Raw genomic sequence first — 22,613 nt, 5'->3', positions numbered from 1 at the left:
CTGGGGTAATTTGGGGGCAAAAGAAAGCTGCTAGTGCAACATCGGTAAAATTACCAATAATCCACTACTTAATTCAGATATTAAAATTTCAGTAATTTTCACCTAACACCTAACCTTGTTCTTAAGCAAGCTCTCCCTAGACTGATCCCTAACCCTAACTGGTCCCCCACTACAAAATGCCTAACCAACCACACAATCGATGCCTAACCCTAACTGGTCCCCTGCCACAAAATGCCTAAACAACCACCCAATTGGTTCCTAACCCTATCTGGTCCCCTGCCATAAAATGCCTAACCAACCACCCAATCGATGTCTAAGGGCCTTTTCACACTGGTGCCGTGGGTCATTTTACCACACCTCACCACTATGCCAATGAAAGCCTATGGGTGCTTTCATATAGCATGCGGTGCGCGGGAAGTCGCCGATCTAACGCGAGCGCACACTGATATTACCGCGCGACCTCTACAACAACCTGCGGCGGACCAGAAGTCATGTAAGTCTATTATGACGCAGAGATTTAAAAAAGGATTGTGATGATGGTGCGGGGCGCGCATGCCCGGAGTGTATTTTTTACAATATGCTTCCGTGCACTTCCGTAATTCCCAAACAGGAAATGACCAAGCGAGCATCACTTCCTGTTTGGATCTTGCATACTAACAGGGTAATCCCCAAAGGCCTTTTTTTTTGTGGTGCAGTGCAGCCTCTGGGCCGCACCAGTGCCAACAATCCACAGTCTGAAACCGGCCTCACCCTAACTGTCTGCCCCACCAACTGCAATCTCCACCCTTCTGTAATATCAGATGTTGTGGCAACCCTAATCAGTCTTCAAAGTCCTATGATTTTGGATGTGGGGATTCATCATTCTTCTAGACCCTTATCTTGGCTACAGCACCTGGTTGAAGGGCCCTAATCTATATTTTGCAACAGTATATTTCTTTATAAAGGGCTTGGCTGTCTTCTACTCAGAGTGAATGGAGTGAGTGTTGTTGTTTTGAGAATGGTGTTTGTTAAGGAGCGCTCCGCAGTCATTTTAACTGTTTTTAGGGTGGTTTAGTGATTTATAGTTGTGATCAATAAAGGTTTCATACATTTCCAAGTTCTGAGTGGCAGTATGAGCTTCTTTTTAAGATAATTGGCTGTCTTCTACAACACCATTTACTTATGTCTCTTATTTATTTGGCTAGAAATAAAGATGCTGGAAGAATTAGTGGAGATTTTAAAACCAGAGTTCTTTCTCGCTCTGAGGGACTTTATTGTGAAGAGAATGGCTGGTTTCCATGAAGAACTTATATGGATCCTCAGAGATGCAGATCACACCTCATTTCTGATAATATAATACATGATACACTAAACATTCCTGTTGAGCGGACAATTCCGGGCTAAATGGTATCATCCTGATTCAATACTTCTGAATTAAGACATAAAGGGAAGACCATAAGACCAAAGTGAGTAAAGTATGTAGGGTGTCAAACGCTCATAAATTAGTTACCTTATGGAGCTACGAAGGGTCTCTTTAATCGCAAGCTTCCCCCTTTGATGACCAACTCACTGGATCTGGCGCCACAGGGGGCCCGAATACACATCAGGGGTATGGGCCACCCCTACGCCTCTCTGGCAATCTGCATGGCACTTTATGAACCCAATTGCCTTGTCATCAGTGAAGCCAATAGCCAGCTGTTGCGCGAGTCGGGGCTCAACTGAATCATAGTTCCACCCCTAATAGACCGCAGTGCTGTTGAAAACCGTTAATATTTGTTTAGCATTTTCACGTTAAAGGCTGGTTCACATGGGCACTAAAGGACGGGCCTTGGTGCTCCTCGCTTAGTGTGTAACTGTTGGGCATAAAATCAAAAATCATTTCTTTATTTTTATCTGGTAAACAGGTAATAAGGATGCTAACCAGGCAATCCAAAAGTTAAAATCACTATTACTTTTCTTATTGATAAATGATCATTCCCCAGATCATTCCCCTTCATCGCGCATGCGCGGCCCGGCCAGGTGCACTCCCCGTCAAGTTCGTTTTCTGGAAGTGTTCTGCGCCTGCGCAGTAGTACTGCACAAGTGCAGAACCCTCCCAATGTGCCGGACCACACACGCATGACTCGGCCAGACTTTTTGGCAGCTGGTGATAGGAGACTGAGGGACGAGCAACCTCAAGGGTGCATAAGGAAGCCCCAGGTAAGTAAGGAACCTGAGACGCTTCTCATCTCAGGTTCTTTTTAAGCGCTGTCCATTCCCATTGTCACACCTACAAATAAGAAGTATGTCTTTTCCAGAGTAAAATGAGCCATAAATTACTTTTCTCCTATGTTGCTGTCACTTACAGTAGGTAGTAGAAATCTGACAGAAGTGACAGGTTTTGGACTAGTCCATCTCATAGGGGATTCTCAGGGATTTATTTATTTTCAAAAGCACTTAGGGAATAGCAGTTGCTCTGTCTAACTGCCCAAACACTGTGTAGAGAGCAGGGAAGCTGGCCAGCATCATTGTTTAGATCCTTTTTAGGGAATATCTTTGTAAAGAATAACGGCCGTGCTGAGAATCCCCTATGAAGAGATGGATTAATCCAAAACCTGTCGCTTCTGTCAGATTTCTATTACCTACTGTAAGTGACAGCAACATAGGAGAATAGTAATTTATAGCTCATTTTACTCTAGAAAAAACGTACTTCTTATTTGTCTGTTTGCATCTATTTTAAATTTTACAGTTTTTTGCCATAGTGCCCCTTCAAGTACCACCAACAGTGCCTGTTTTGTGGAAATCCCTTAATCAGTTCTGTTGAGGCACTAATTACCTCACTTGGGAAATGTGTACTGTTTCCTGCAAAACATGGACTGTTGGTGGGCCTTGAGGACAGGGTTAGGAAGCCCCGCCATATAATAATTTTCTCTATGGCATGGATCACACTAGATGCGTTTGTGCAGCAGGAAAATGTGCACGATTTCACAGGTTGTTGAAGTCAGTAGCCTGGCGTGGGAAACACTCGTCATGTTTTGCACTTGCGATTTTCAGTGTGTTTTTTTTTTTTAAATCGCACAGCTTTCTGTTTTTTCATGCACGTTCGCATACAGTACATACCACCAGAAGCGCAAATTAATAGCGGAAAAAATTGTGGCAAAACTTTTTCAGAAAAGCAAAAGCCAATGAAGACCCAGGAATCGCAGGGTAAAACGGCCCTACAGGTGTTTTCCTGCCTCAGCAGTGGAATAGACTATTGTAGTCAATGTTTATGAGCGCTCACACTGCAAAGAAACCTAGAGACTGTGACAGGGAGGGGAGCTAAAATCCGCTACTACTGTGTCTTATTTGTCTTATTTGGTATTACAATTGAAGGGTTTTTTTATGTTTAAACATGCGTCGTACCGCCTCGGTTCACATTGCTAGCAAAAATAAAATGTCTTGCTGGAACTTTGTAATAAAAGAAAATACATTTAATAAAAAGATGTAAAAAAACACATTTTAAAAACAGAAATAAAAACCATGAATAAAATGTTTTAAAGACGATGTGGTGGTGTTCAATAATGAAACTAATAAATTCATTCTCGGGCCCTGCTTTTGTCCAGTGCAGATGATCTACATGAGTGTTTAAAAGTTATGGGGTTATACTTTACTCAAAATTCTAGTTTTTGCATTGAGCCATATTAGGTTGTCTGGGTGTGAGTTCCTGTCTTTGGGTTGATGTAGGTAACTAGAAATCGCAGTGCTAAGTGATACTTTGAGGAAAGGAAATGCCAAGAAAATACAGGTCTGAAAGTCCTGGCCACAACAATTAACAAGGAAAGGGGCACAGGGAAATACTGGCCTGCAGGAGGAGAAGTGAATAATTGTAGTACTTGGTGGCCTGGGGAAGGTATTGGTAGCACTTAAGGGAAGGGAGGGGTTAACCTCCCTGGCGGTACGCAGTTTCTGATGCTGCGTCCGCGGGAGGATTTTTTTTTTAAATAAAATTTGTTTTTAATGCCTAAACTAGCACTTCACTAGCTAAATATGCTCCCCAAGCCCCCCGGCACCCCTCTGATCCCCCCGATCGCCGCCGGTAATATTTACCTGTCCGTGATCCCGCGAGAGCTGCATCTTCAGTATTTGGCTTCAGTCATCGCTATGGCGACGATCGGGACATGACGTCATGCGCAGTCCCGATCCTCCCTATAGTAAAGCCTGGAGCTGATTGGGAGGCTGTGCCATCGCGGGATCCCTGGGGGGTACGTATACCGGCGGTGATCGGGGGGACCGGCGGCACTTGGGAGGCATATTTAGCTAGCGAAGTGCTAGCTTAACCATTTAAAACAAAATTTATTTTAAAAAACACTCCTGGGGCCATGCAATCCTCTCCGGCGGCTAGCCTGTGCGTAGGTCGGGCTTACCGCCTGGGAGGTTAATGGCTGCAATACAGTATGCAGTGCAGTCATTAACCCCTCCTGAGCCCCAAGTGCAGCCATTAACTTTGCTGGGTAGACTTATACTTGAGTCAATTAAAAATTCCAGCTTAAGAGGGTTGACTATTGGAGTTGACTTATACACAAGGTCGAATTGTATTTGAATATATACGGGTAACTACCTTTGTGGTTTTATACAAAACATGCACTGTTGGTGGGCCTTGAGGACAGGGTTGGGGAACACTGAGCCTTTCTGTTCCTCTCCTCATCTCCTTGTTCCCACACAGGCTCCTCTGTTTTAACCATTTCAGCCCGTGGGGATTTTTCACCTTCTGCATCAGAGCAATTTTCACCTCCCATTCATTCGCTAATAACTTTATCACTACTTATCACAATTTATTGATCTATATCTTGTTTTTTCCACCACTAATTAGGCTTTCTTTGGATGGTACATTTTGCTAAGAATTATTTTTTTATAAATGCATTTTAACAGGATTAATAAGAAAAAAATGTAAAAAATTCATTATTTCTCAGTTTTTATCCATTATAGCTTTAAAATAATCCCTGCTACCATAATTAAAACCTATGTATTTTATTTGCCCATTTGTCTCGGTTATGACACCATTTAAATTTTGTACCTATCACAATGTATGGCGCCAATATTTTATTTGGAAATAAAGGTGCATTTTTTCTATTTTGCGTCCATCAATATTTACAAATTTAGAATTTAAAAAATGTTCGTAGTATACCCCCTTCAAATGCATATTTATAAAGTTCAGACCCTTAGGTAACTATTTGTCTTTTTTTTTTTTTTAATTGTAATTTTTTTTTTCCATGAAAAATCTTATTTAAGTAATATTTTGATGTGGGAAATAAACTGTTCACTTTTAATGTTATAATATGTGTAAATTGTAATGTAAAAAATATGTAGATGTAGCTCTACTTTTTGGCCACAAGACGGCCACCTTGATTTTTTTTTTCTCCTTGTGCTTCTCGCTAATCGGGAGCACAAGGAGGACACAGAAAATTTTATGTGCCGAAAGACTGAAGCCTCTAATAAGAGCGCTTCGGTTTTTCTGCTGGGGACACGGATCGGTGATCGGGAACCATGTTCCCGTTCACTGATCTCAGGGCTAACGGGGGACAGCACGGGGGCGTGCCCGCGACCACGTGTGGGAGCACGCCGAAGTGCGGCACCGCAGCAGAGCAGCTGCCTGGACGTGAGCATCACGTCCGGGCAGCAGAAATGGTTAATCTCCCACCGCGGGAGGTTTCGGAAGTGTTCGGGAGCCAGAATACTCTCTAAGGCCTCTTGCACGCTACATGCGATTCCGATTTTATTTTTTATGATCCGATTTTTGATTCCGATTAAAAAAAAGTACTGAATGCTGCTACGTTTTTCTAATCTGAATCAAAAATCGGATCGTATAAAAAAAAAAAAGTCTGAATCGCATTTAGTGTGCCAGAGGCCTTAGACGTGCAGCTCTGTACTGCGCAAACGCGAGAGATGGCGCTCGCTCGTGCATAGTGTGGAGCGTCTTTGGGAGCCCGAGTGCTCTTGAAGACTTCCGAATCCCACCCGCAGCAGTAGAAAGCAGTCTCCGACCCATGGGGGGGAGCCTGCAGAGGAATGATGGGACGAGGAAAGGAACGGGAAGGCTATTTAGGACCCAGATCCTTCCCTCTCCTTAGGTAAGTATCTGTTATTAATTTTTTTTTTTTTTAATTACGCTATACACTCCCTTTAACCACTCTACAACCGCCTAATGCAGGATCGCAGCCATACAGTGGCTTCTCCATTCCTCCAGCACGCACTGGTGCATCATCCTGCATTACGGGAGATTACCAGGGAACGAGCGCTCACGGAAGCGCCCGTTCACTGCAGTAGGAAGGAGGAGACAGCCGAGAACAAGCTGCTAGCCGCGATCTGAGCTGGCAGGTTGTTAGGGGGACAAGAAGCAGCAACTTTCTTTTGTACAGCGCTGCGATCTAGTGTAGTGCTGTACTGGGAACAGCTCTGTCACTGAGCTGTCCCCGGGAGAAGCACAAAAAGTGACCCCTCTTATAGGCTGGTCTCGGGGGAGGGGGGGGGGGGGGGAGAAGAAAATATTAAAAAAAATTGATTATTTTAGTAAAGAAAAAATATTACAGCAGCAACAGATGCCACTAACAGAAAGCTCTGTTGGTGGCAAGAAAAGCAGGCAAGATTTATTTGGTCGGTAAGTTGGATGGCCGAGCAATTAACCATTAAAGCTGTGCAGTACCGAACTGTAAAAAATTCCGTGGTCACTAGGGGGGTTTAAAGAGACACTGAAGCGGAAAAAAAAATATGATATAGTGAATTGGTTGTGTACTATGAATAATTACTAGAAGATTAGCAGCAAAGAAAATATTCTCATACTTTTATTTTCAGGTATATAGTGTTTTTTCTAACATTGCATTATTCTATAATATGTGAAAGACTCAGCATTCAAAATGAGTCTTTCAGAGCAGTCTGTGAAGTAATGACCTCTCCTCTAGCAGAGGAAAAGTAAACAGTTCAATTACAGTTGAGATAATAAAAGTCAGATAACAGCCCTCTCCACCACTAACTTGGTCGGAGAGCTTAATGGCTTGTTTGCATAGAGATAACAACTGGAGTTTCTCAACTCTTCCTGTACTGGAAACAATTACACTGATGTATCTGATCTTAAAGAGGAACTGTAACGACAAAACGGCCCCTGGGGGGTACTCACCTCGGGTGGGGGAAGCCTCAGGATCCTAATGAGGCTTCCCACGCCGTCCTGCGTCCCTCGGGGGTCTCGCTGTAGCCCTCCGTACAGCCGTGACGCAATATTTACCTTCCTGGCTCCTGCGCAGGCGCTCTGATGCCTCTCGGCGCTGAAGTAGGCGGAAATACCCGATCGCCGTCGGGTCTGCTCTACTGCGCAGGCGCAAGTTTCCGGCGCCTGCGCAGTAGAGCGGACCCGACGGAGATCGGGTATTTCCGTCTATTTCCGTGCCGAAAGTCGCCACAGCGCCCCCGCTGGAGCCAGCAAAGGTAAATATTGAACTGACAGTCGGCACAGTCGCCGGCTGTTCAGAGGGCTGCGGCAAGACCCCTGTGGGACAGAGGACGGCGTGGGAAGCCTCATTAGGATCCGGAGGCTTCCCCCACCCGAGGTGAGTACCCCCCAGGGGAGGTTTTTGTTGTTACAGAGTCTCTTTAATGTTTTATTTCTTAGCTGTGCTACACATACAAATCATAATATCATCATTTTTTTTTCGCTTCAGTGTCTCTTTAAGCCTGTGGTCCTCAACTGGTTAAAGGGAACCGAAAGCAAGGCTTCCATATTTATTTCTTTTCAAGGAGAACCCGAGGTGGCGTATTATAATCCTAATAGGACCCAGAGGCATGTCGTGTGCACAATGACATGCCTCTGGGTCATTGTATCGTTGCTGCCAGCCCACCCTGTGCTGTGCTGCACCCCCTTAAAAGATCGCCATCCAAGTGACAGCCTGCTTGTCACTAGCTAGCTTTATTTATGTGAGGCTGTCAGTCAGCCTCGTAGCATCTCCCCCGATAATGCATTGCCTGGCTATCCTGCTAATCTCTATGGCTGCAGTGGTATCTGGATCACACACCTGAGACAAGTAGCTTATTGAGTCAGATTTTAGTCAGAGCACCTGATCGCCATGCTTGTTCTGGGTCTATGGCTCAGGCCACGTGTACAGTGGTATGTTGTGGTGTAGCAGGCGCTTTGTAATGGGGCTTACTGCACTGCAATGCACCACCTATGCGTCGTTCACAGTGCAGCAGTAGGGTTGCTATATGGCAACGCACTGCATGCAGGTTAACAGGTACAGTGTAGCACACTTTTCATTTACTGTATGAGACGCAGGCACATTGTGGCCATAACATGCGGTACTACCATTCCGTTGTGTTGCATTCCTGTTATACAAGGAATACAGCAGAATGTCCCCGTGTGAACACGGCCTCAGGCTAGGATCACGATAGGCAGAATCGCTAGCGTTGCGGAAAACCCATGCTTTTTTGCCCACAGTGAAAGTTTGTGAGCGTCATTAACCACTTGCCGACTGCCCACAGCCGATGGGCGGCGGCAAAGTGGACGCCGAAAGGACCGCAATACGCCCATCGGCGTTTCGTCCTTTCGGCATGCCGGGGGAGCGATCGCGTCACTGGTGAGGCACGCTTCCACCGGCAACTGGCTCTGCCCACCTGTGACGACAACCTGCCGGCCGTTCGGAAGCACCGCCGGGTTGTTAACCCCACAATTGCCGCATACAAAGTGTATAATACACTTTGTAATGTATACAAAGTGTATTATACAGGCTGCCTCCTGCCCTGGTGGTCCCAGTGTCCGAGGCTGCAGCCACCCTAGTCTGCACCAAACATACTGATCCTGCCCCCCCCCCTTCCCTCTGATCGCCCACAGTACCCCTCAGACCCCCCCCCCCCTGCCCACCCCTCCGACCCCTGTTTTACACCCAATCACTCCCCTAATCACCCATCAATCACTCCCTGTCACTATCTGTCAACGCTATTTTTTTTGTTTAGGTCCTAACTGCCCCCTGGGGGCTCCTGATCACCCCCCACCCCTCAGATTCTCCCCAGACCCCTCCCCCCGTGTACTGTATGCATCTATCCCCCCTGTAATAACCCACTAAACACCTGTCAATCACCCATCAATCACCCCCTGTCACTGCCACCCATCAATCAGCCCCTAACCTGCCCCTTGCGGGAAATCTGATCACCCACACCATCAGATCGCCCGCAGACCCGACGTCAGATCACCTCCCAAGTGCATTGTTTACATCTGTACTGTCCTCTAATCACCCACTAATTACCCATCAATCACCCCCTGTCACCACCTGTCACTGCTACCCATCAGATCAGACCCCTATCTGCCCCTAGGGCACCCAATCACACGCCCACACCCTCAGAACGCCCTCAGACCCCAGCCCTGATCACCTCGCCAGTGCATTGCTTGCACCTATTCCCCCCTCTAATCACACCTTGAGACACTGTGAGGAAACGCGGAAAAACAACCGCAAACACTCAGGGTAAGGCGGCTGTTTCCGCGTCTGACATGACAACGCAACGCGGAGAAACCGCCACTTGCCGCATGGGCAGAGCGGCGGAATCCGCGTTGGACGCGGCGGAATCCGCGTTGGATGCGGCGGAATCCGCGTTGGGTGCAGCGGATTCCGCGCAAGACAAGGTCACTGACAGCATGGGGGAACGCGGGGAAGCTGCCGCCTGCTCGGAAAGCAGTACGGCGGGCCCCGCGTTCAATTCAGCACATACATTGCAAGACATGTCTGGTGTGGCTGGGACTGTTAGTCCACACAGGTTCAGAAGGACGCGTGCGCGCGCTGAGAGGCAGAACTTATATGGCAGCCAGAAAAGGGTCAGCTGACAGCTCTGCTCCCTTTTATTGGTCCAGCACTTAGGGAGGGGCTGGAGAATGTTTTAGTATATATACTGCTGGCTGTTCATTTGCTGGTTGTCTGGCGTTGCGATCACAACGTGGTAGCACTCAGACCTGTCTGTATCTGTGTTCTAGCATAGTTTCCAAAGGTGTCGACGGCCACGGATCTCACACCTTAGCATTAGGAAATTATACTGTATTATTTATGAACTTCTGCTCGCCTGACTATTCTTCTGAACTCTGATCCTGTACCTTGCTATTCTGATACTCTGTTGCCGAACTCCGGCTCGCCCTAAGACTCCGCATCTGCCTCCTGATTCTGTACCTCGATATTTCTGATACCCTGTTGCCGAACCCTGCTTGTTTATTAGACCCCGCATCTGCCTTCTGAATCTGTACTGTATCTGTCTGTGTGGTTACGACCTGGTTAGTCCGACCTCGAGAACCGACCTTACTGTTAGAGGCGGTTCCCAGCCCTGGTAGTGACACTCCCTCCGGAGTGTCACTCTCCGTTGTCCTTCCTACTCTCAACCTGACTCCTCCCCCCGGGAGAGTTCAGGTCTTCGGAAGGAATTTGTGCAGTACTTCTTACTGCTCCGAGGCCTAGTCCTCTAGTGTTACGGTTGCACCAAACACTCCTACACTTCTCAGGTGTCCAGAGGTTAGCTTATATATCTGATTATCGGTGATACTGCAGATCATCGATAATCTGGTATATATCTGTATTCCCAGTGATACTGCAGATCACCGGTAATCGTATCCTCTCTGTGTTACACCGATCGTTACAGGAACCTTTAGGAAGCAGCGCACTTTTAGGAAGTGTTACAAAATGGATCTTTATTTACTCTACTCGCACTGAGTATCCTAGGTGAGACTCTGGCAAGGGACAGAAAACTGTTAGTCAATTTATACTCCGTGCAAAGAACTTATTAGAAAATTTTAATAAGCTCTTTTGGTCTTGCGCAAAGAACTGAAGACTGTTTAGTTTTGAATTTAACTAAAGAAAAGTGTTGTTGTTTTAGGACAAGGTTTAATTACTACGTATTCCAATGTTAGTCTGCTGGAGCTCAAATTAATACAATAGCGATAGTTCGTTTTCTTGACCTTAACCACTTGCCGACCGCCTTAAGCCGATGGGCGGCGGCAAGGGCTGGGCCCGAACGACCGCAATACGCCCATCGGTGGTGGCGGCGGCGGCGGGCGTGGTTATGCGGCGATCGCGTCATTCGTGACGCGATCAGCCACCGGCGACTGGCTCCGCCCCCCCGCGCTGTAACCCGCCGGCCGTTCGGAAGGTTAGTAGGTTACTAGCACCCGGATCGCCGCATACAAAGTGTATAATACACTTTGTAATGTTTACAAAGTGTATTATACTGGCTGCCTCCTGCCCTGGTGGTCCCAGTGTCCGAGGGACCACCAGGGCCGGCTGCAGCCACCCTAGTCTGCACCAAACACACTGATCCTGCCCCCCCTTCCCTTTGATCGCCCACAGCACCCCTCAGACCCCCCCCCCCCCCTGCCCACCCCCCAGACCCCTGTTTGCACCCAATCACCCCCCTAATCACCCATCAATCACTCCCTGTCACTATCTAAAAACACTATCTTTTTTTAACCCTAAACTGCCCCCTGCTCCCTCCTGATCACCCCACCATCCCTCAGATTCTCCCCAGACCCCCCCCCCCAGGCCCTCCCCCCCTGTGTACTGTATGCATCTTTCCCCCCTGATCACCTGCCAATCACCTGTCAATCACCCATCAATCACCCCCTGTCACTGCCACCCATCAATCAGCCCCTAACCTGCCCCTTGCGGGCAATCTGATCACCCACCCACACCAATAAATCGCCCGCAGATCCGACATCAGATCACCTCCCAAGTGCAGTGTTTACATCTGTTCTCTCCTCTAAACACCCACTAATTACCCATCAATCACCCCCTATCACCACCTGACACTGTTACCCATCAGATCAGACCCTAATCTGCCCCTTGCAGGCACCCAATCACCCGCCTACACGCTCAGATTGCCCTCAGACCCCCCCCCCTTATCAATTCGCCAGTGCAATATTTACATCTCTTCTTCCCTGTAATAACCCACTGATCACCTGTCAATCACCTATCAATCATCCTCTGTCACTGCCACCCATCAATCACCCCCTGTCACTGCTGCCCATCAATCAGCCCCTAACCTGCCCCTTGCGGGCAATCTGATCACGCACCCACACCAATAGATCGCCCGCAGATCCGATGTCAGATCACCTCCCAAGTGCAGTGTTTACATCTGTTCTCTCCTCTAAACACCCACTAATTACCCATCAATCACCCCCTGTCACTGATACCCATCAGATTAGACCCTAATCTGCCCCTAGGGCACCCAATCACCTGCCCACACCCTCAGAACGCCCTTAGACCCCAGCCCTGATCAACTCGCCAGGGCATTGCTTGCATCTATTTCCCCCCTCTAATCACACCTTGAGACACCCATCAATCACCTCCTGTCACCACCTGTCACCCCCTAGCACACCTACCCATCAGATCAGGCCCTAATTTGCCCCGTGTGGGCTCTTGATCACTCGGCCAAACCCTCAGACCCCCTTCCGATCACCTCCCCAGTGCATTGATTGTATCTATTTTCCCCTCTAACCACCCCCTGAGACACCCATCAATCACCTCCTGTCACCCCCTAGCACTCCTATCCATCAGATCAGGCCCAATACAACCTGTCATCTAAGAGAGACCGGTTCCACAAAATTTGCCCCCTCATAGACCACCTGTCATCAAAATTTGCAGATGCTTATACCCCTGAACAGTCATTTTGAGAAATTTGGTTTCCCGACTACTCACGGTTTTGGGCTCGTAAAATGCCAGGGCAGTATAGGAACCCCACAAGTGACCCCATTTTAGAAAAAAGACACCCCAAGGTATTCTGTTAGGTGTATGACGAGTTCATAGAAGATTTTATTTTTTGTCAACAGTTAGCGGAAATTGATTTTTATTGTTTTTCTCACAAAGTGTCATTTTTCACTAACTTGTGACAAAAAAAAAAATCTTATATGAACTCACCATACTCCTAACGGAATACCTTGGGGTGTCTTCTTTCTAAAATGGGATCATTTGTGGGGTTCCTATACTGCCCTGGCATTTTAGAGGCCCTAAACCGTGAGGAGTAGTCTTGAAACCAAATGTCGCAAAATGACCTGTGAAATCCTAAAGGTGCTCATTGGACTTTGGGCCCCTTAGCGCAGTTAGGGTGCAAAAAAGTGCCACACATGTGGTATTGCCGTACTCAGGAGAAGTAGTATAATGTGTTTTGGGGTGTATTTTTACACATACCCATGCTGGGTGGGAGAAATCTCTCTGTAAATGGACAATTGTGTGTAAAACAAATCAAAAAATTGTCATTTACGGGGATATTTCTCCCACCCAGCATGGGTATGTGTAAAAATACACCCCAAAACACATTATACTACTTCTCCTGAGTACGGCAATACCACATGTGTGGCACTTTTTTGCAGCCTAACTGCGCTAAGGGGCCCAAAGTCCAATGAGCATCTTTAGGCTTTACAGGGGTGCTTACAATTAGGCACCCCCCAAAATGCCAGGACAGTGAACACACCCCACAAATGACCCCATTTTGGAAAGTAGACACTTCAAGGTATTCAGAGAGGAGCATAGTGAGTCCGTGGCAGATTTCATTTTTTTTTGTAGCAAGTTAGAAGAAATGGAAACTTTTTTTTTTTTTGTCACAAAGTGTCATTTTCCGCTAACTTGTTACAAAAAATAAAATCTTCTATGAACTTACCATACCTCTCACTGAATACTTTGGGATGTCTTCTTTCCAAAATGGGGTCATTTGGGGGGTATTTATACTATCCTGGAATTTTAGCACCTCATGAAACATGGCAGGGGGTCAGAATAGTCAGAGATGCTTGAAAATAGGAAAATTCACTTTTGGCACCATAGTTTGTAAACGCTATAACTTTTACCCAATCCAATAAATATACACTGAATTGTTTTTTTTAATCAAAGACATGTAGCAGAATAACTTTCGCGCTCAAATGTATAGGAAATTTTACTTTATTTGAAAAATGTCAGCACAGAAAGTTAAAAAAGTAATTTTTTTGACAAAATTCATGTCTTTTTTGAGGAATATAATAAAAACTAAAACTCACAGCAGCAATCAAATAGCACTAAAAGAAAGCTGTATTAGTGACAAGAAAATGAGGTAAAATTCATTTAGGTGGTAGGTTGTATGACCGAGCAATAAACCGTGAAAGCTGCAGTGGTCTGAATGGAAAAAAGGCTCTGGTCCTTAAAGAGACTCCGTAACAAAAATTGCATCCTGTTTTTTATCATCCTACAAGTTCCAAAAGCTATTCTAATGTGTTCTGGCTTACTGCAGCACTTTCTACTATGACAGTCTCTGTAATAAATCAATGTATCTTTCCCCTGTCAGACTTGTCGGCCTGTGTCTGGAAGGCTGCCAAGTTCTTCAGTGTTGTGGTTCTGCTATGAACTCACCCTTCCTGGCCCCTCTATGCACACTGCCTGTGTGTTATTTAGATACGAGAGAAGAGAGAAGCTGCTCTAATCAGCTGGATAAATCGTCCTCTGAGCTGGCTGGGCTTTCACATACTGAGGAATTACAAACAAGGGCAAAGCTGTTTGCAGGAAGCAAAGAGCAGCCTGAAACTTCAGTGCATGGGGGAAAGAAACACACAAATGATCTCTTGAGATTCAAAAGGAATGCTGTATACAGCCTGCTTATTGTTATAATTTAAGTAGGCCTCAGTTATTTGGACTGAGTTAGTCAAAAAGGCTTGATGAGCAGACCTGTCCTTTAAGGGGATTTTCTCTGTAGAGAGAAAATCTGCAGTTCTGTCAGCAGAACTAGAACATACCAAGAAGCTGTTCTGAACAAGGCCGCAGGTCTCCCTGACCTGGACATGGAACAATAAACATCAGCCATGTTTTGTAAATATCCACATTCCTGCATGTATGTCAAATGCCTCATTGATTATTAATCGAGTAGGCGGGTATGATGACACCACGAGTGGGTCCACCAATAGACTGATATAGGGGGTGGCGAAGATGATGTCATATTTAACTCTTTCCTAGTCGGTATTAAATCTGGAGCGAGCAATGGAGAACTCACTTCTGCTTCTTCCTTCTGCACTAGCTCGCAAGGCCGACTTGGACCTCTAAGCATGTTATTCCTTTCTGTAATCTGATATAATGTATGCTGTACATAGGTAGTCTAGCTGTAACATAGAGTAGACACAAGAAGACCTGGGTATCTTCAGTAGGAAGATACTCAAGCAGCTGTAACGCAACATGGAAGTCTGCTTTGCCAGGAGATGAATGTATCTGTATTCCTGTTTCCTGAATAAATAACGTAAACATTGAAGAAGCCTGAGAAAGTCTATATCTACTGTTTGCTGTGTGGAGAGTCAAGTGATCTCACAGTCTGTGAGACGATGGTGTCGAAGCAAGGTGATAAGAGCAGTTTATAACAGTGGTGCTGAAATCCTTCCCTGCCTAGCAAAACAGGCAGTCGAGGCCAGGGGCCGAAAATGGTTTCAAGATATTCCACAGCAAAACAAGCGGAATAGACGGACACGGACTGTAAAGCTTATCAAGCTGAGACTGATAAGCTGGGGTGTGAGAGCCGAGCACACACGGGCTGCAATTCGTGGAAACCAGCGGCGAACCTCGTGGATGTTAAACTTTGACTGTAAGTGCACGCAGTCATAGCCAAACCGGATCGCAGGTGACTGGAAGGCTCCGAGGCCGGCTGGCAGCTGCCGCTGGAGATCGATCCGCTGAGCCAGTGTGGGTACACAGAGATGACGCTTAGTAATTCCAGGGGTCCACTCAGGTTCGTGGAGTTGCCACAAGCTGGGCGAATTGGCAGGCGTACGAAGTCCTCTGCTCAGGCAAGTTTGATTTACGTTGTATTTGGTGTTATAACAAGGAGAGGATAATGTGTTAATGTGTACATTCTGTGTTAATTGCAGTGTGGAGGCTGCGGGCTTCTCATCTCTCCTGTGCGTGAAGGGAGGGGTGAGGAGAGGTGCAGCTCCGATGTAAATACAGAATGTGTTTTCAGAGTTTATGCGCTTTGATTGTTTCTTAGGATTCGATGTTCCTGTGTGGCAGATGTTTTGTTTTCTCTCTCTCTGGGTTTTGTTTTGTTTTTCTCTCCCTGTCCAGAGACTGGGCAGGATGATAGATAAGGGGGGGGGTCCCCCGCGGCAGAGGGAAACCATCAGAGAGAGAGGGGATAGAGGGAGAGAAGAGGAAAGCGAGTGTCTTTCTGTTTGTGAGATGTTCTGCACGTTTCTCGCATTTCCAGTCGGTGCTGCTGCTAACATGTTTTTTCAATGTCTGTATTGTGTTGAAGTTCTAGCTGGGATGTTAACAGTTAAAACAGTTACAGTGGTTTGGAGTCGTATAGCTCGCTCGGGCGGTTCTTAGTTATGTCTGTGATAGAGTGAGAAAGATTCCTACGTCTCTGGGGATCCGTATGTCTGATTGCAGTTCGGATTACAGCGGAGACGTGAAGGAATGCTGAGGCTGATTTTTGTGCACTGTGGATAGATGCTGTGTGTAACTATGCATAAAAATGTTTGTTCTGTGTGTATTTTGTTTTCTCTCCTAAGATATAGGAAACGAGAGGCTGCTATGGGAGCAGCCATCTTAGCTGGCAGTCCAGGACTCAAAATGGCGGCAGTGGAGAGAGCCCGCCCCCGAGAGTCATGGCCCCCACACGTCATGGCAGGGGGGGAGGAGGGGCTGGGGGATCCACGTCATGCTGTGCTCGCGGCTCCGGGCAGAGCAGCTGAAAGGGAGGGGGGTAGAAATACAGAGACATGCTACTGTGTGTCTCGGGTTTTTAAAGTATTTCCCCAGAGCTTTTCCCTGGGTCCATGGAAAGGAATGCCGGAATAGGAAGTGTTTCCCAGCTAGGTGCAGGGACACACGTAGCAGTGCAGATCAGGAAAGGGTCTGTACTGAGTTGCTTATGGGATTATTCCTGTAAGTGGGGCACCTTAATGGGTGGTGCAGCATAAGTTCCCAATAGAAAAGGGGGGACAGCGCATCAGGGGGGGTGCCGGAGTTGGAAAAAAAGGGAGTTGACCAATCCGTCGCCGCTGCTGCAGAGCGGTAACGTTTTTTTTCCGGTTTTTGTCGGGGATAGGGCCAGAGCTTGACTGAGAGGTCTATGCTGGGCTGGGGCTGTTTTTTTGTGCGGTTTTTTTTTTCGTCCACTGATTGGTCAAATATGTTTTTTCCAGCTCTTATCAATTGTAGCACAAAGAACAAGGACTGACAGCAGTTCATGGGGCAATTATACAGATGATAAAATTGCCGTTTACAGAGTGACAGTGTATCAGTACGCTGTTTGCCATGTGACTACCTTCCATGTGGGCATTCAGGGATCTGCATACAGGCATGTGACGCTGGTATGCTTAGCCCTGCACCCTGTGTAGTTTAAGTGCAAAGTGCTCCTTCCTACAGGGAGGCAGCAATTTTTTTTGGTAGTTTAGGTGGTGGCACGGCAAACATTGATCAGAGGGTACAACACACAGAACTTCTAGCAGAGCTGGTATCGCGATGAAGTTCTAGATAAGTAAATGCGATAATGAGGTAGTGCATTGCAGGCTCACCTGCAAAGCAGCATCAGGTGTGGCATCCGTGATCTGTGCATGCGACGGCCGCGCATGGACAGATGAGGGGGGATGTGGAGTGAGCTGCAATGGGGTGAGAGCTTCCAAAGGTGAAGTGAGCTTCCAAAGGTGGAGTCCGCGGGAGCATATTTTAAACAGGTAAGTACTGAAGATAGTACTGAGGTAGGGGGGTGAAGTTTAACTCCAATCTACCAATAAGAGTAAACAGAGTTCATGAGAACCATAAAACAACGAGATTAATTACGGTATATATTGATCATTTTAAAGGGTAAAGAGTACAAGCCGCAGGGCGAATCCCAAATCATTAATAAGAATTGATTTGTTTGTATTTCGATTTCAGGTGTTTGGCAATATGGAATGGAGACAGCTGCAGTGCTGGCAGCAAGGATGGAGATATCAGTCGGATAAGCGAAAGGTTCCAGATGCCAATCTAAGCTTGGAGGAACACGAGATTCCTGAAATCGGAAAGAGACTAAAACACGAGATTCCTGAAATCGGAAAGAGACTAAAACACGAGATTCCTGAAATCGGAAAGAGACTAAAACACGAGATTTCGGAGATCGGAAAGAAACTAACAAAACTGTCTGAGCAAAGCATAATGCAAAGTGCTAATGTTTTTCTTTCCCAAGGTGGTGCTTTTATAATGAAGAGTACCATGCTGATGGTGATCCTAGGTTGCCATTCCGTCCTAGGAGAACGAAGAGAGGACATTCTCATGTATAATAAGGGGTTAATGAGAATGCAAGGTTGGGTGACAAAGGTACTAATCCTTTCACACCTCCCTCCGCTTGGCACAGATAGACCATGCAGGGACGGAGGAAAAGAGCACTTGTGCCAGGAGAAAGCAAATTTCATGGCACAAGGTGGGTGAAAGGTCTGAAGGGTCAAGTGTGCGGGCAGTGGGAATTTAATGGCAGTGTAAATCTGCTATTGAATGCCACACTCCCAGAATCGATGCACCGATCCGAAGGTTTGTTAAAAGGTACATTGCAGTACAATGGGTACATGCAAAAGGTGGAGTGTGTGATTCGGGGGTACCTTGTCTTGGTTATGCAGAGTGAGATGGTTCCAGATTGGAGAGGAACGAGCAGGAGGCGTCAATTCTCTTACCAGAGAGACGCAGGGGACAACATCACACTCTGGAGCTACCAACAGAGAGTGCCTCTGAAACAACTATACACACGTAAAGGCTGGAAAGCCAAGGGTGGGTGGTTCTCGAAACAAGAAGTAAAAATCGAGATCAAGACACATTTCCAGGTGACAAAGAGGGTGGGGAGAGCGGTCCCGGGGGAGGGAAAGCCCACACAGGGAACCCCATTCACACCACACGGGTCACAACAGGGGACAATATTACACATTCCATATGCAGCAGCTTATCCTCATGATAGTTGGGTAAGTGAAGAGGTACTCTTAATCGAACGATTGCAGAGAGTACAGTCTTCCCGACCTCAGGTACATAGTGTGCCTCAGGACATAAGGGGGGAAGTGGTCCAATCAGGACAGCTGGGGACATATTTTGTCAGCGAGAGATTGGACAAGGGGAGGTATATTACTTTTCCTGGAGAAGGATCTTTTGCATGGCAGCTTCGAGATGTTTGGGTGAACAAATGGAAACGGTGCAACATTCCTTTAGGCACCGCTACTTCCTTAGTTCCCACCTCAACCCGTGTCTTACACCAGGACCTGAGAGGTCAACCTTTTTTGGTGCTAGACTGGGAGGTGAAGCAAGTAGAGTTGTCCTCATGCGGGCAATTCTTGCAGAAGTACCTGCGTTGGCCGGGGCAAGTCAAATTTAGTTGATGAGTAAAATATTCCACTGCGCTCTGACACAGGATTCAGGCTAGAAAACAAAATCAGAAACTCCACATCGCGTGATTCTGTCTATTATATGACTTTATCACACCCGTGCTAGTATGAACCTGGAAATAGGAAAATCAGCAGGAAAACTTATATCCAAAACGTTTTTTAAACCTACAGACCGGAATGGATACATACCCAAGTCCAGTTGCCATCATTTCAGATGGCTGGACAATATCCCGAGAGGCCAGTTTATGCGTATTATGAGAAACTGTACATTTAAGGATGATTATAACAAACAGAGCCAAACATTGGTTGAGAAATTTGTGGAAAAGGGGTATGATAGGCATAGGATGCAACTAGAAGCAGCAAGGGTGGGTAACATGATAAGGGGGGATTTGATAAAGGATGCTGTCCGAACTCCAACGAGCAATCATGAATATGCAATGCAACTCGGATATAACAACCAACACAGGGACATTGAAAGGATCATCCACAAACACTGGAATATAATGAAGATGGATGGTACTTTGGGGAAACATATCCCAGATAAGCCAGCATTCGTATACAGGAAGGCCCCCAATCTACGGTCTAGGCTGGTCACCAGTTGTGTGGATGCTCCTAGGACCTTGGGGACCAACCTGTTGGGTCAAGCTGGTTTTTTTCCATGCAGAGACTGTAGGGGATGTAGGGAGGCCGAGGGGGTTTAGGGGAGACAATATTGTGGCTAGAAATACAGGGTACACCCATAAGATAAAGCATTGTATCACATGTAAAACTAGGGGGGTAGTATATATTTTGTGGTGTCCTTGTGGGTTGGAGTACATTGGGCGGACCACCAGATTGTTGCACAAACGTATAGGGGAACACATGTATAATATATCTAAGGGGCTGGAATCACACAGTGTATCTAAACATTTTAAAATAAAACACAATCGTGACCCAACTAAATTGAGGTTCATGGGAATTGAAAAATGGATCCCCAAATGGAGGGGGTCAAATTGACAAAGAGACATATCTCAGGCAGAAGGAAAATGGATCTACAATTTAGGATGTTTTGCCCCTAAAGGCATGAATATTGAATTTGACTTGAACTGCTTTATATCTAATGATTAAACAGGGCCTGTAGGCACAAATGGGGGACGCGGGAGGGGGGGTCACCAAGAACACTAAGATTGCTAAGGGTAAAATTTAGTGCACCAGCATCAGTTCAGGAAAACAGAAAGGTCTGTAGCACAATTGGTGACGGATCAGAAAAAGAAACATGGATGTATAAATAATTTTCACCACATGATGGCAGTAGAGCGCATGATGCGATATTGTACAATTTTCTCCTGGATTTTAATTTTAATTTTATGGAGAGTTTTTTATTATAATTTTAATTAGGGTACCAAAGGCGAATTTAAAATTTGAATAGGTGGACTTGATGGGTAATAGCTCCCGACTATAGTGTTGTAAAGGACATCTCATTGGTGGACCACTGGAGTGAATATAGATGCATCACGTGGGTAAGGGGGGAGGATCTAGACGGCAACAAAAACGGGCTGCGCACTGGCAACGCTAGCCCCTGATGAGTCTGATTGGAGGACGAAACGCGGAGGGCGGAGCCAGTGCGTGTGACGTCATCACGTCCGGAAATTCGTGGTGGGGAGCTGGGGATGTCCGTGGCAGTAGCGGGGATCGTTTAGAGTGCGGGACGCCGCCGGAAAACCGCTTGATAGCTGCAAAGGAGCTCCAGCTTCACCATTGAGACGTGCCTATATCATTCTACCAGTCTGTAAGTAGGCAATTGGCGCGAGAAGCGCGGATGTATTGCTCGATGTGCAGACATACTATGCAATGAGGAGGTTTTTTGTATCTTGTTTTAAAGTTTTTTACGGAGAATAAACGTTTTACTGAGACCGGATGGTGTACTTCACTGATGAGCAGAGTGAGACACAGTTTGAGCTTGAGACCCACCTGAAAAACGAGGTGGTCTGCATCTGGTGAGCCCCATTGATGTTGGTGGTGGATTTTAAGTGGAATCACGCTTCATACTAGCACGGGTGTGATAAAGTCATATAATAGACAGAATCACGCGATGTGGAGTTTCTGATTTTGTTTTCTAGCCTGAATCCTGTGTCAGAGCGCAGTGGAATATTTTACTCATCATCTGTATTTAAGGACATTTCCAAGCGAACTCACAGATTCTCTGGACATTCAAACAAGGACGTTGGTATAATTTCCAGTAGCGCTGCCAGTAATAATACAACAAGTCAAATTTAGTGAAGAAGCCTGCAGGCTCAATAACGCAGAATGCGAGGCTACCATTCAAAAGATCCACCCTGAAGCCCAACCGATAGTTCCGGTGGCTGAAGGAAAGGTTTGGGTTTTTAACATAAGTTCTAATGATACATTTAAGGTATATTCTCATAATTGTTCCGATAAGGGGGAGTTTCCAAGGGGAACATATTGGGTGAGTGGAGATCCCATATGGATCCTGTCATCCAGGTTGGATGACGTTGTTTCTCAAATTGTTAAGAAAAATCTAAAGGTCAAAGTTTCACGGGTAGTTCCCGTCCTGAAAGAGAACACGACATGGGACAAAGGGGAACAGGTTTTGATCCAAGACGACCACATTTTGTTACAAAGGTTAAACAAACAGTACACTAAGTTAGAGGTAAGATTTCACCATGATACAGGTGATCTTCACGAGGTAGAATACAAAAATGAGCAGGTGAGTTCCAGTCTGACCTGGTGGACAAAGGTTCCGGTGATGTTCCAGGGACATTCGGACTGGGCCTCTGCGGTTCCAAAGTTCTTTCTACACCCACTGGTCGTCTGGATGGGGATGACAACTTTAGGCATCATTATCCAGGTGAGGTTGCGTGTTGAAATTACGTAAAACAAATTAACCGGGTCCAGAGATTGGTGCCTCATAAACAATCTCCTGAACCGATATTTTCAAATTAAGGGATATACAGGGTTACGGGTATAGGTTTAGTAGTACCTGTGATGGAGCTGATTGTATAAAGGCGTTCTTTTAGAAGGCACCTGGCACTGCTCCCTTGAGTAACAACCAAACGAGTTTCACTTTTCTGTGGTCATGCAAGTGTGTGAGTGATACGCAAGTGACGCAAATGCTGAGCATGTGGTATAGAGGGATTTAGAAGTAGGGCCTCCCCAGAGAGCCTGGTTACAGGAAGACCAAGAGGTCTTGCTCTCTCTCTTCCAGGGGTAATCGCCTAGAGCAGAGAAGTTGTGTGAGCACGAACATCGAAAAGTGAAATCTAAAGAAAAGAAACCAGGTACGGGTTAGGTTCAGAAGTGGGGATCTGCGGAT

This window comes from Hyperolius riggenbachi, chromosome 12, assembly GCF_040937935.1.
Source record: "Hyperolius riggenbachi isolate aHypRig1 chromosome 12, aHypRig1.pri, whole genome shotgun sequence".
Taxonomy (NCBI): domain Eukaryota; kingdom Metazoa; phylum Chordata; class Amphibia; order Anura; family Hyperoliidae; genus Hyperolius; species Hyperolius riggenbachi.
Note: the sequence above shows the minus strand (reverse complement) of the source record.